Genomic DNA, 12,830 nt, shown 5'->3' on the forward strand with positions numbered 1-12,830 from the left:
GTGAGGGGGAGGCTCTGTAGTGGCATGTGCCAGTGTTAGGGGAACCGACTGTCCCGAGGTCCCAGATGGACCGGGCTGGTCATCTTGATCCAGTTGGACAGAGCTGCTGTCATCACTGTGGACCTCTTCTGGGGTGGGAGTGGACATGTGGAACCTCCTGTCTGGTGACGTTGGGTAGGGGTCCTGCATGGGTGTAAAGGCATGATTATTGCATCTGTGTGTGCCATCGTGTGCAGTGGGTGGGTGACCCTGTACTCCAGTGCTTGCATTCTTGTCTAGGACCTTGTGTGATAATTGGTTTGGGGTCTGTGTGGGTATCTGTAGTGGACATGCTTCTGTGATGGGTGTCCATACTTTGGTATTGCATGCAGGGCTTGATGTTGGGATGGGTGGGTTGTGATAGTAGGACATTTGTGAGGTGTTGGAGTGATGGGGGTGAGGGTGGGGTATGTGATAGCATGCAGGTAGGATGGGGGATGTAATAGTTAAGATTTGACTTACCAGAGTCCATTCCTCCTGCTACTCCTGCGAGGCCCTCAGGATGCAGTATAGCCAAGACTTGCTCCTCCCATGTTGTTAGTTGTGGGGGAGGAGGTGGGGGTCCGCCGCCAGTCCTCTGTCCTGCAATCTGGTGTCTTTTGATGACGGGACGCACCTTCCCCCGTGGGTCGTTCCACCTCTTCCTGATGTCATCCCGTGTTCTTGGATGCTGTCCGACTGCGTTGACCCTGTCTACGATTCTGGGCCATAGCTCCATCTTCCTAGCTATGGAGGTGTGCTGCACCTGTGATCCGAATAGCTGTGGCTCTACATGGACGATTTCCTCCACCACGACCCTGAGCTCCTCCTCAGAGAACCTGGGGTGCCTTTAGGTGCCATGATGTGGTGTGGGTAATGTGTGAGGTGGTGTGTGTTGTGATGTGTGAGGGGATGTGTTTGTGTGTGTTGTCTGAGGTGCGTGGATGTTGTGTGAGTGATGCATGTTGTGTGTCTGTGGATGCTAGTGTTGTTTCTGGTGGTGTCTCTCTCTGGGCTTCTTTCTCAGTTTTGGTCGTAAGGGTTTGTGGGTGATGTGGGTGTGTGTTTTATATTGGATTGGGTGTGTGGGAGTGGTGTGTGTATGTGTATCAGGTGTGTGTATTTCGAATTGCCCAATGTGGTTGTGTTTTGTAAATGTGTGTGTATTTTGAGTGCAGCTGTGTGTACCGCCAATGGTTTACTGCGGTTGAAAGACCGCCGCGTGGATTCGTGGGTCGTGATAGTGTGGGCGTATTCCTGTTGGCGTGACGGTGTCAGTTTTGTTATCACTAGTTTATCACTGACCTTTGGTGTGGCGGACTTGTGTGGGTGTCTGGATTTTGGTGGAATCCGGGCTGTGATTCGTAATACATGTAGCGGTATTCTGCAGCGGTTTGTTGCCCATCTTCTGCACTGTGGTAAGCGGGATTTACCGCCAATGTTGTAATGAGGGCCTTTATTTTGAAAGCAAAGAATCACCAATCTTGCTTTCAAGCTTCTGCAAATATTTACATCTAATCAGAAAGCATTCTGGGAGCACTATACGTAGCCTCATATTGGTTAACTTTACATACGTGTGTACACTTTTTTATACTGGAACTCACTGTCGGTAGTGCAGTTCTACCTTACAATACTTCCTTAGCAATCTCACCCTAATAATAAAAGCTTTGCATTAAAAGCATTAACATGGTCACAAATATTACCTTAACTGCAGACAATGCCCATCCCTGAGCCGTAATGTGGTACTGGAAGCTATCAGCCAAAGAGTTTGTGCTGCAGCGTGTTGGGTCTACTTGTCCCAAGGACAAAATAAACACAAAAACCTGTTGTCCTTGAACCCAAACAATGTGTCTTGGGTGTCTCTACATTGAAGCGTACTACCCCTCACACTATTGTATTTTCCCTCAAGGACTCTATTAGGGGAAGTAAGAGTTTGAAAGGTGGGAATGCACCCTGACTTGATAAGATCCCTGGTGATCTTTATCGTTACAAACCCCAGATATGGACATGAACCTGCAATCAAACGCTGTGATAGCCAAAGTAGACATTGCAGAAATATGGAGGGACATAGAAATGATTCCAATTTATAAATAGGGAAATAGGGACGAACCAGGGAACTGTAGACCTATAATCTTCATAGACAACCTACAAAAAGTTTTTTGTAGATGACTTGATAAATTGAAAATTGGATGCCGGAGACAAACATCTTGTCTGAACTGCAAGAGGAATTTAGGACTAATGCTAGAACTATAGACCAAGATTTTTGTTTTCCCCAGAATTAGAAGTATATTGTTCCAAGGGAATGGGTTGAGGGCTATATGGTGCAGAAATAAGAGGCCACTGCAATACTATTAGTCAACCAGGTCAAAGAATAAAGTCCTAAGATCATTGATAAATCTGCTGACCTTATTTGCTTTAGGCTCTCCAGGTTCAGTTAGCCCCTTCTGTAGCCTAAACCGTGTCTTCTGTATCCTTCCACAAACTTGCTTTCTATTAACAGGGCTTTAGATCTAGGTCTTATCTTGTCATATTTGCTGTGCATTCAAAGACTGAGGTCAAATGTAAGGCGCTGTCTTCCAGGTGTGCTTTCTTACTTTTCTTTCTCTGACTTCAGACAGGATTTATATAACAGTCTTGCTGGATACTGGGGGTAGGCACTCAATACCAATACACTCTACCCCAGTGCACTTTATTCTGTAACACTCAACTCTATGCCCCTGGACTATATGCCAACCCACTGTAAGCCACTCCAATCTACTCTGCACCACGGTAGTCTATACCACTGCACTCTACACCACATTATTCTATGCCATGCCACTCTATGCAACTGCACTCTACCCTGCACCCCTCCACTCTATGCCCCTTCACTCTCCTCTGAAACAATCTACTCTAAACCATTGCACTCAACACCACTCTACTCCACTCTGTCACTGCACTCTATGCCACTCTACTCTTAACCACTGCACTCTTTACCAATACACTCTACACAACTACACTCTATTACTGCACCCTAGGCCACTGCACTCTACTCTGCATCACTGTACTCTGTGTCACTTCTGTCTGTGCCCCTCTGCTCCACACTACACTCTGACACTCTACTCTGCAACACTGTAGTCTCCACCAATGAAATCTATGCCACTCTTTGGCACAGTTCTGTACTCTGCACCACTCTATTCTAATCAACTCTGCACCACTCTGTGCCACTGCACTCTGCACTCTACTCCACTGTGCTTTAGACCACTTGACTATACTCTGCGCCCCTGCCCTCCGCATCACTCAACTCTATGCCACTTCACTCTGCGCCAATCTACTCTAAGCCACTGCATTCTACTCCATGCTACTCTGTGTGAATCTGCTCTGCGCCACTCTACTCCACTCTGCAATGCTTTTATCCACTCTGCAGCACTTTACTCCATTTTATGCTACTTCCCTGCACGCAACACCACTCCTTGACAATCTGCTCCACTCTACAACACTCCACTCAGCTCTACATCACTGTACTCTACTCAACTCCACTCTACTGTCTGCAACTCCACTCTACACCATCTCTACTTTACTCCACTCTTTGGCACTCCACTCTAATCCACGTACTGTACTCCACTCCATGACCATCACTCTATTCACCTACAGATCACTCTACGGCACTCTGCGCCATTCTACGCCACTCGAGTCCAGTCCATGCTACTCTACTCCACTGCACAGTACTCTGCGACATTGTACGCCCCTCCACAACACTACTATTCCACTCTATGCAACTGCCTTTATGCTACTTCATGCCACTTTACTCCACTCTACACAACTCCACTCTTTGACACACTACTCCACTCTACAACACTTCACTCTACGCCACCTCACGCTATACCAAACTGTGCCACTCCACTGTATGACAGTCTATGCCCCTTCACTCTACTCCACTCCACACCGCTCTATGACACACTACTCCACCCTTCTCCACTCTACTTCACTCTACTCTACTGTGGTCCACAACACTCCACAACACTCAACTCTACAACAAACCAAAATACTTGATTCTACAACACGTCACTCCAGGAGACTATACCTATCTCCACTTTATGACACTTTACTCCACTCTGTGCCACTCAATTCTATTCTATAAGACTCCACTGGACATCACTTTCCTCTATGCCACTTAGCTTTCACCAGGCTGAACAGCAGCCACGTTGGGGTAAATTGTACTCCACTATTCACCATACTACTCTAACCCACTCTTCGCCACCCTACTGTACTCGAATGTACCCACTGTACTCCACTCAGCTCCACTCTATGCCACCCCACTCTATGACCCCCACTCCATGACCTCCACTGTATGACCCTCCACTTTACAACCCTCCACACTACTCTGTGCCACTCTACTCCACACCACCCTATTCCACTCTCCTCCCAACTACTCTACTCCACTCCAATCTGCTTTACGACACTCCAATCTACAACACTATGGGGGTCATTCTGACCCCCGCCGGCGGCGGAAGCCGGGAACCACCAGAAGACCGTACCGCGGTCAAAAGACCGCGGCGGTCATTCTGACTTTCCCGCTGGGCTGGCGGGCGACCGCCAAAAGGCCACCCGCCCGCCCAGCGGGAAAGCACCAGCAACGAGGATGCCGACTCTGAATGGAGCCGGCGGAGTTGCTGGTGTGCGACGGGTGCAGTTGCACCCGTCGCGATTTTCAGTGTCTGCCAAGCAGACACTGAAAATCTCAATGGGGCCCTGTTAGGGGGCCCCTGCAGTGCCCATGCCAGTGGCATGGGCACTGCAGGGGCCCCCAGGGGCCCAACGACACCCGTTCCCGCCATCCTGTTTCTGGCGGTGAAAACCGCCAGAAACAGGATGGCGGGAAGGGGGTCGGAAGGGGTCGGAATCCCCATGGCGGCGCTGCTTGCAGCGCCGCCGTGGAGGATTCCCTGGGGCAGCGGGAAGCCGGCGGGAAACCGCCGGCTTCCCTTTTCTGACCGCGGCTTTACCGCCGCGGTCAGAATGCCCCCAGAAGCACTGCCAGCCTGTTGTCGGTGCTTCCGCGGTGAATGTCCCCCTATATGTCACTCCACTCTACTCCACTCTGTGCCACTTTTCTGTAGGCACTCCATTTCACTCTTTCACTCTTTTCCACTTCACGCAGCTCCCTCTATGCCACTCCCCTCCACTCCGAGACACTCCACTCTACAGTGCGCTGCTCTATGCCAGCCCACTCAGACACTCTATGCCACTTGATGACACTCTACTTTACTCTGTGCTACACCACTCTACATCACTGTACTCTACAAAACTCCACTGTACTTGACACTCCACTCTGCTCCATGACACTCCACTCTACGACACACCCTCCAACAGCCCTCCACACAACTCTACGACACTCCATGCCTTTCTATTCTAGGACAAATTTATTCCACTCTACAACACTCCATTCCACGTCACTCTCTTCCATGCCACTAACTTTTAGCCATGCTGAACTGCAGCCACTCTGGTATACGACATGGCTAAATCACATTTTCAAAATTAGTAGTTCTTTCATGCGAGAGATCAGTTTACTTTGCCACTGTTTGTTTCTGTTACTCAGAGCAGGTTTGTTTCAAGCCTCAATGAGACGTCATCATGTTCCGCGTTCCAGGCCTCTCTCTCTCTATAGGCTCTACAAGACATGTTTTCGCAAGGGACCATTAGTTGGGGTGTTGTCACAGTACACTTGACGATCTCTGTAGTGACATACTGTTTGTTATTAGCCACTTTAATGATGTATCAGTTCTGTAGAGAATTACGGAAACAGATATTTTTAGCATACTGTTTGTAAAAAGAATTTCGCTCTGCCACAGCGGTTCGGTTGAAGCTCACAGAATAGAGGGTTTTTTCTTTTTACTGCTTATTTTTTAGCTCTGAGCAGTGGCATGCACACTTTCCAAGGCACACTATTCAGTGATGCACAGTTGTAGAGAAATATTGGAGTGTCAGGGTGATATGCACACCGATACATCTTTCTGCAGTTGTTCTCTAGTGTGCACATCTATCACCGTATTGCTAAAGTCTCTGGGCTCGATTCACAAAGAGCCTCCGTACTTGTGAGACCCCTGCAGCCATGGCAGGGGCCTGTACTTGTGGCAGAAACTCCATACTGTTGTTACTCATTGAGAAGGTCCTGCCACAAGTGTGGGCATCCGCCCATGATTGTGGGGCCTCCGCCATGAGTGATGAAGCTCTTTTATGAATTTATCCCTCACTTGTCATTTTGTTTTAATTGCAGAGTAGACTTTGGGTGTGATTATCACCTGGTTTACTATTTATTGCATCTTCATTGTGTTACAGTGATTTTGCCTTTGCCGTTATCCAGTGTTTTACGCATACACCGTTTATTGTTTGTTGTCTATTGTGAAGTTAACTAGGTCTGCCTGTAGTAGCCACCCAGACTGTTACGTATGCCAGGGGCGACCCAGATGTACACTGCACACATCCTCTGGCCAGGTGTGGCCCAAGGCTATAATTAAAAGGGTCATAGATCACTCGGGGTCTTTATGCCCATAATATATCACTGGTGTGGATGTCTCTTTATTTGCAGCATAGACTTGCAAGGCGCAGGCCAAACAACACTGAGACCTAACACTGGGGCCTGTCATATTTGGTGATAACCCAAGGCAAAAAGGATTACTTTAGAAGCCATCCAAGAGTCATTGGATGATCATCCAACTACATTAGAAGTCATTTTCTCGTCAAAACACATCATCAAGCTCTTGAAGTCATCAGCAGAGTTTTAGGAACCAGGCCTGATGATATTGTGATGATTAGAAAATGACTGTTTGATTACTTCCCACAGTGCAAGCCTTCCTGAAGACTTGAGGATGATTTGAAGATGACTATCTGATTACTCCTAAGTATTAACAAGATAACACTGTTCCTGATGATTTGAGAATGGTTTGACGATTACTTCAAGAGCCTGTCCACCATGTTGGTTTTGTTTTTGTGAGAAATGTTGAGCCTATGACGTGATTTCAGAATTATTTGCTGATTACTCAAAAATGAACACTGTGTATCTGGTAAAAGTCCTCTTATGTGCATACAAGCATCCAATGTGCTATAAGGAACTGTGGATAATGTCAGTCACAGTTCAGTTATGCAGCATAGAAAGGCAAATAATGCTGCAGGTTATGTGATCAAAGAATTGACATTATATAACACATTCATTGTTATCCACCTCTCAACATTTGTGAAAATGCATCAGTGTAAATTAAAGTTAAGTTTGACTAATAACAAAGAATTTGTGAGCGAAACATTTTTGTGAACATACTATTTTTTTACATTTCTCGTTAGATAATAATTAATCCTGGGGAGCCTCAGCTCAGATTTCAGTTTAATCATTTCCTTGTCAATCATGCAACATAGTTTGGTCCATGCTTGATGTGCTGCTCAATTCCAGGTGTTTTGTTTGAATTCTGGATCTTGTAGTCTTGTTCAATCCGTTATAAACCAGGACTACAAGTCCCAGAATTCAAAGGTGAAAAACCTAGCCTGGGGCAGCACATCAACACTTGGACGGTGGTCCCTTTTCTATTTCCTTTTTTCCCCCAAACAGGAAGTTCTACCTCTACATCCGACCTGCAGCGAGCTGAGGAAAGTTTGCTCTGCACTTCAACATGATGTGCAGATTCGGTGGTGATCGAGCTCACTGCACGGTAGAGGAAGCAGATGTATCCCGTCGGTATTTTTTCTTTTTATTGCACAACTGACTTCCCGTCTTTTTTTACTTTCTTGGAGTCACAACATGAAGCACAGAGGTCTTCCTTCTGAGGCGGGAGCCCATCTCTCCAAATCTTCACGTAGCTTGAATGTAGGGTCTTGTTTGTGATGATGCAGGAGCCCTGCTCTCTTTCATCGATTTCGGGTAAATGTGGCTTTTTTGTTTTGAGTGAGGTGGGAGTGAGACCTCGCCTGTGGCCTTCTTTAATATGCAGCTATGTACAAGAGCATTCGGGTTAACTTTGAAGGAGACTTTATATAAGGCAGATGGTTGGAAATCCCCCAGCGCTCGGGTGGGCGCAGGGGTCTAATTAGAAAGGCAAAATGGGGAACAAAGTTCGAAACCAGCCTCGACTCTGGATCCCAGTAAACCCTTGCGGAGCTCCGTAGGATGAAAAAAGGGACACTTGTCTGTACTTAAGCGCTTTTATTTTTCCGGTCAAGTTTTACCTTATGCAAAGCAGCCAACAATGTGGATTCAGACCGTCACCCAAGCTTTAAACTCATCCGTGAACAATATTATGCAAAACGTGAACCTTTCATAGCAGAAAGAGTTACCCATCAAGCGACCTAAGTGTGAAATTTGGAATCAATCTATGCTTCCACGATTGACCAAATTGTGTGATTCGAGGCAAATACTGTATTTCACCAGGCCTTTACAAAAACCTCTCTGGTGTTGGCTTTAATAGCCTATAATTTTGGTCAGTCTATAAAAATCTCGTCCATGCATAGGGTACACATTAAAACTCCCTTAGCTCTTACTTTACTAATAGCATTGTCATCAGGGTGGGGCAGTAGTATTTCTAAGTACTTTTAAAAACGCTTACTTATAATCAATACTTGTCAGTGCAGAGTGAAAATCCGATGCACTAAGTTGAAATGTATCATCGTATAAAGAAATAACTGAAATGCACGTTGTTGAACGGTAGGCACCTTATCAAACTCTAACACGATGTTTATTGCGTTATTTACATGCCAGATATTTTCATGGCATGTGCGTGGACTCCTTTACCCAGAGCTGACCTTTGGCTTGACTCTCCCTGGTAATTTATTGACTTAGTAGTGGCAGAGGCTTTGGGAGTCTCTCTGTAAGCCTCTGGGTTCATGTGAATGTGGCACTTGTTAGAACTGAATCTCTACCAAACAGCATTTCAATAGAGATGAGTCTGGTATGTTCTATGATTTTAACAAAACCACATATATTGAAAGTTGGAAACCCTAACAATATCACAGAATCCTAGTGTGATGTTCCCTCTAGGCCTAGATTTCCTAACATTTGAAACACGGCAATTTAGCAACCAAAGTTGCTTCGCTGCCTTGCGTTAAAGAGAGAAATAAAATGTGCCATATCTACTAAAATAGGGCACATTTTTTTGTTCCCCAACCCCCCCACACTCCCCAGGCGCTGGCACCCTTTTGGCTGGAATACCCCAAGTCGTACACACTTGTGTCTTAATGCAAATGTGAGTGCATTCTCTTAAGCATGGGTTTGGTACTGGAAGGGAACCCTTCCAGTACAAAAAACATCCTTTAATATTTTTTCCACTTTGCATGTGTGCTGTACAATGCAGCACACGTGCAAAGGTGGAAAAATAAGGAGGAAAACATTTCTCCTTGTTACACCTGCCTTGAGAAAGCATACTGTTTTGGCTCTAATCCATGTCAACCGATGTAATTAGTTAGCGATTTGTGTAGAAAAACCATGGCTGTGTACTACCCAAGGAAAGCAAATTTGACACACAACAGCATAAAGTAGCACATAGCACAGTTTTGTGTTAATTTGGGATACTTTCCAACTTGTGTTGGATTTTAAATCTCGGCACAACGTTTTACACAGGATTTGTCTCATAAAAGCAACCCTGTGCAAAGCTTTAGCAATACAGGCCAAGGTTTGTTGTAAGGCAGAAAAAAACACACCTAGATAGTTGTCAGTTCACCACAAGCTAGTCCCTCTGTTAGCCAGATATCCATGCAACAGGAGAGAGAGGCTCGGGAATCACACACACACACCAGACATTATTCGTCTCCCATCTTTTTCCCTTCCCTCTGTTTTTCCTTCCCCACACCCTTCTTCCTTTTAATCTCTCTGATTTTCTCCAGTTTCTCATCCTTCCTCAACATTTGTTCTGTCAACTCCACTTCCCACATGTCTTCCTTCCCTTCTCTTATCTTTCGTAGTTCTCCCATCTGTCTGCTTTCATCTGTCTTTCCACTCATTTTCTTGCTTCTCCTCTACAGATGAGATTTGCACATTGCAATCCAAGGCAGCCCTGGTACATTGGTGTACTGAAGGCTCATGCACTGCAGCTGGAAGATACAACATTTCTGACAATTTTCAAAAAGTCCTTAGTGAATCCTGCCACCTTGGCCCAGCTTCTCTGCACTTCTGAGGCTTGTTATGGTGTTTGCAGCGCTGCACATATATTACCCTTGTTTAAATGCTCTCCAAATATGAAAACAATACAGCTATGAGTCGTTGAGGCCCCCCTCACTTCAACCACTATTATGAGATCGAACTGTGATAGCAGGGATTATTTTGCAGCGGAGGGTTCTACAGTGAGTTCAAAGGGTCCTTGATTGAAATTGGAGGACCCTATAGTGACGTTTCTACATTAGGCAAGTGCACTGCTGTAAAACATTTTGTTAACTCTTCAGTAGCCTTACAGCCCACCCATATCATACCATTAGTTGTTTTCATTGTCATTTTCATTTGAAATCTTTCAGTTGCCTAGCTTCTATAGGCTTCCCTTCCTTTCTTGTGTTAGCTCGTCCCTGGATCATGTCGAAGTAAGTGTTCTTCCTCATCTTTGTTCTTTCTCATCTTTTTTTGCAATTCACTTTTTTTAAAATTTATAAGCATTTCAGTATTATTCCTGGACGTTCATAGTGCTTTCCTACTTTAAACACAGGCATTCGTCTTCTTATTTATTTTGTCTTCACCCTATCTGTCTCTATTGATGCTTTAGTTACTTATACCCTACTACTCTAATCCACCCTAGACCACACTACTCTACTCCATACAATGCCACACTGCAGCACTGTAGGCCACTCCACACCGCATCACTCTAATTCACTTCAATCTATGTCGCTCCACACAATGCCCCCACTGCAGCATTCTATGCACCTCTACTCTACACCACTCTTTGCCAGTCCACTCAGTTTAAGCCACTGTCCTATATGCTAGGCTTAACCATGCTGACCAGCAGTCACAAGAACTCAAAACAAACAATGGCAAAGCCAATAGATTTAGCAATGATCACTAGCTTTTTTACTTTCTCAATCTTTTTATTTTTTCATGTGTTTTCCAAAACTTTATTGTTAGGGAACTGCCGGGCACAATTAATCTAAAAAGATAATTGGCAAAAAGCAAAAATATTGTTGGTCTCAAAAGCACATTGTCAGAAAAGAAGGGAGGCTGACAAGGTACCAAGCTGTCTGGACAGCCTAATGAGTGTGACAAGGCGCCAGAACAGACAATAGGAGGGGGCTATGACAGAGGAGACCAGGTATGGATATTTTGACTATATGGTTCATGTAAGAGGATAAGATTGGAGGATATTAGTTTGAATGACTGGTGGCAGAATGTGGTAGTTTGATTAACAGAAGTTGATAGGGGAGGAGAACTGTTAGTAGAATGTAGCTGAGTGTAGGTGAGGAGGAATGAGTTGACATAGCTAGCTGTGAGAGTATATTGTTAAATTTGAGCGTACTATGAGCTCATAGTACAAGCACAATGGGCAGCCGGGGGATCGTCCACAGGTGGGAGCCGGGAATAGGTGCACATGGTATGTTATAGTTGATGATTGATTGGGGGTGGGTTTGAAAGGAGACATGAGACACATGGTAGGTTTAGTGCACAGGTGACTAGAAAGGACATCAGAATCATGATGGCAATGGTTTAGAATAGGGAAAGATGTGAGGAGTGGATACAGGGCAGTTGAAGGCAGAGTTGGGTGACGCAGGAACAGTACAAGAAGGGATGACTTACAGGAGAGGTCAAATAATTTTAAAGGGGGACCGTTTTTGGTTTCAGGACAGGATCACAGAATGATGACTGGGAAATAGGGCCATAACAGGAGAAAGCTGATGTTGGGTACCAGGAGAGGGACAGACTTGAGGCAGGACTGGAGCGAGTGATGTGAACTGGGCTGTATTAGTAGCAGGAGAGGATAGTAATTTACGATGAGATGGCTAAAAGTAAGTCAGGAATGGTTGGTAGAGGGATGAATGGAGTGTGTGGCAGGAAAGCGTATGTAATAAGTGAAGTATTGACAACTTTGGGAGGGTTCTTGTGCTCATTTGTAGAAAAAAAAATCTAGTTGCCGTCTGTATTAGGAAAAAACTAAAACAAATTCCATCCCTCACCCTTTTCAGTGCAAAGTTGAAGCAGTATTTCAAAATAAGAGAAGCTTTCCATTGCAAAATTCAAAGATGGAGAGCTGAGGTGTGTGGCTGAGGAGTCTGGGGGCTGGTGTATGCTGGAGAACACGAGTTACTTGGGGACTACAGGACATGTCCTGTGCCTGGTCATTAACACAGTACAGGGTAAGTGCCACTTGGTTAAGACTAGTCAGTGAACGAGAACTCAAGAGTGCCACCATAACTTGTTCTGTAGTCCTAAGACATGGATAGTTGTTGACTTTCTTTATGATAACTTCAGTATTACTTTTTCCATTTCACATTAAGAAGCTCTGCTTCAAATGATCTATTACTTGAGTTCAGTCACCAGTGCTGGTAGCCAGCCTTGTTGGCTATCTCACCTGGTCACGGGGCTCAGGAGAAGGCGGTGATAGATCCCAACTCTGCCCTGGCTGGTCACACTGATTTACTAGCTGACTGGCTATTAAGACTTGCCAGTTTCAAATAACTTTTACATTTGGGCCATGACAGGCCATGTTTCATTTTTTTTAACTGCATGTGTGCTGGGATTGTCAACACCTGCGCTGTTCTCATTACAAGCTGTAGGATGGAAGGGTAAACTCTGTATGCCGTAGAGGAAAATTAAAAGCAGTAGCCTACATTTAAATTAGATGGGCAACATGCACTATTTACTGCTTGGAAAACACTGATCG

At 45.2% G+C, this 12,830-nt stretch overlaps 1 protein-coding gene across 4 annotated transcripts in view; it reads left to right on the forward strand.

The window, feature by feature from the left end:
- LOC138296130 (PHD finger protein 7-like) overlaps window positions 1-12,830 on the forward strand; it is a 1,092,052-nt gene that overhangs the window by 105,194 nt on the left and 974,028 nt on the right. Inside the window, exon 1 of one of the 4 annotated variants that reach the window (XM_069235000.1) lies at window positions 7,679-7,903. The exons of 2 other annotated variants lie outside the window; for them this stretch is intronic. The gene's annotated coding sequence lies outside the window, so the exon portion shown is untranslated. Of the gene's footprint in view, window positions 1-7,678; window positions 7,904-12,830 lie in introns of those variants that run through there. One more of the 4 variants, XM_069234997.1, reaches the window with a different exon arrangement.

The sequence above is a fragment of the Pleurodeles waltl genome, chromosome 5, assembly GCF_031143425.1.
Source record: "Pleurodeles waltl isolate 20211129_DDA chromosome 5, aPleWal1.hap1.20221129, whole genome shotgun sequence".
Taxonomy (NCBI): domain Eukaryota; kingdom Metazoa; phylum Chordata; class Amphibia; order Caudata; family Salamandridae; genus Pleurodeles; species Pleurodeles waltl.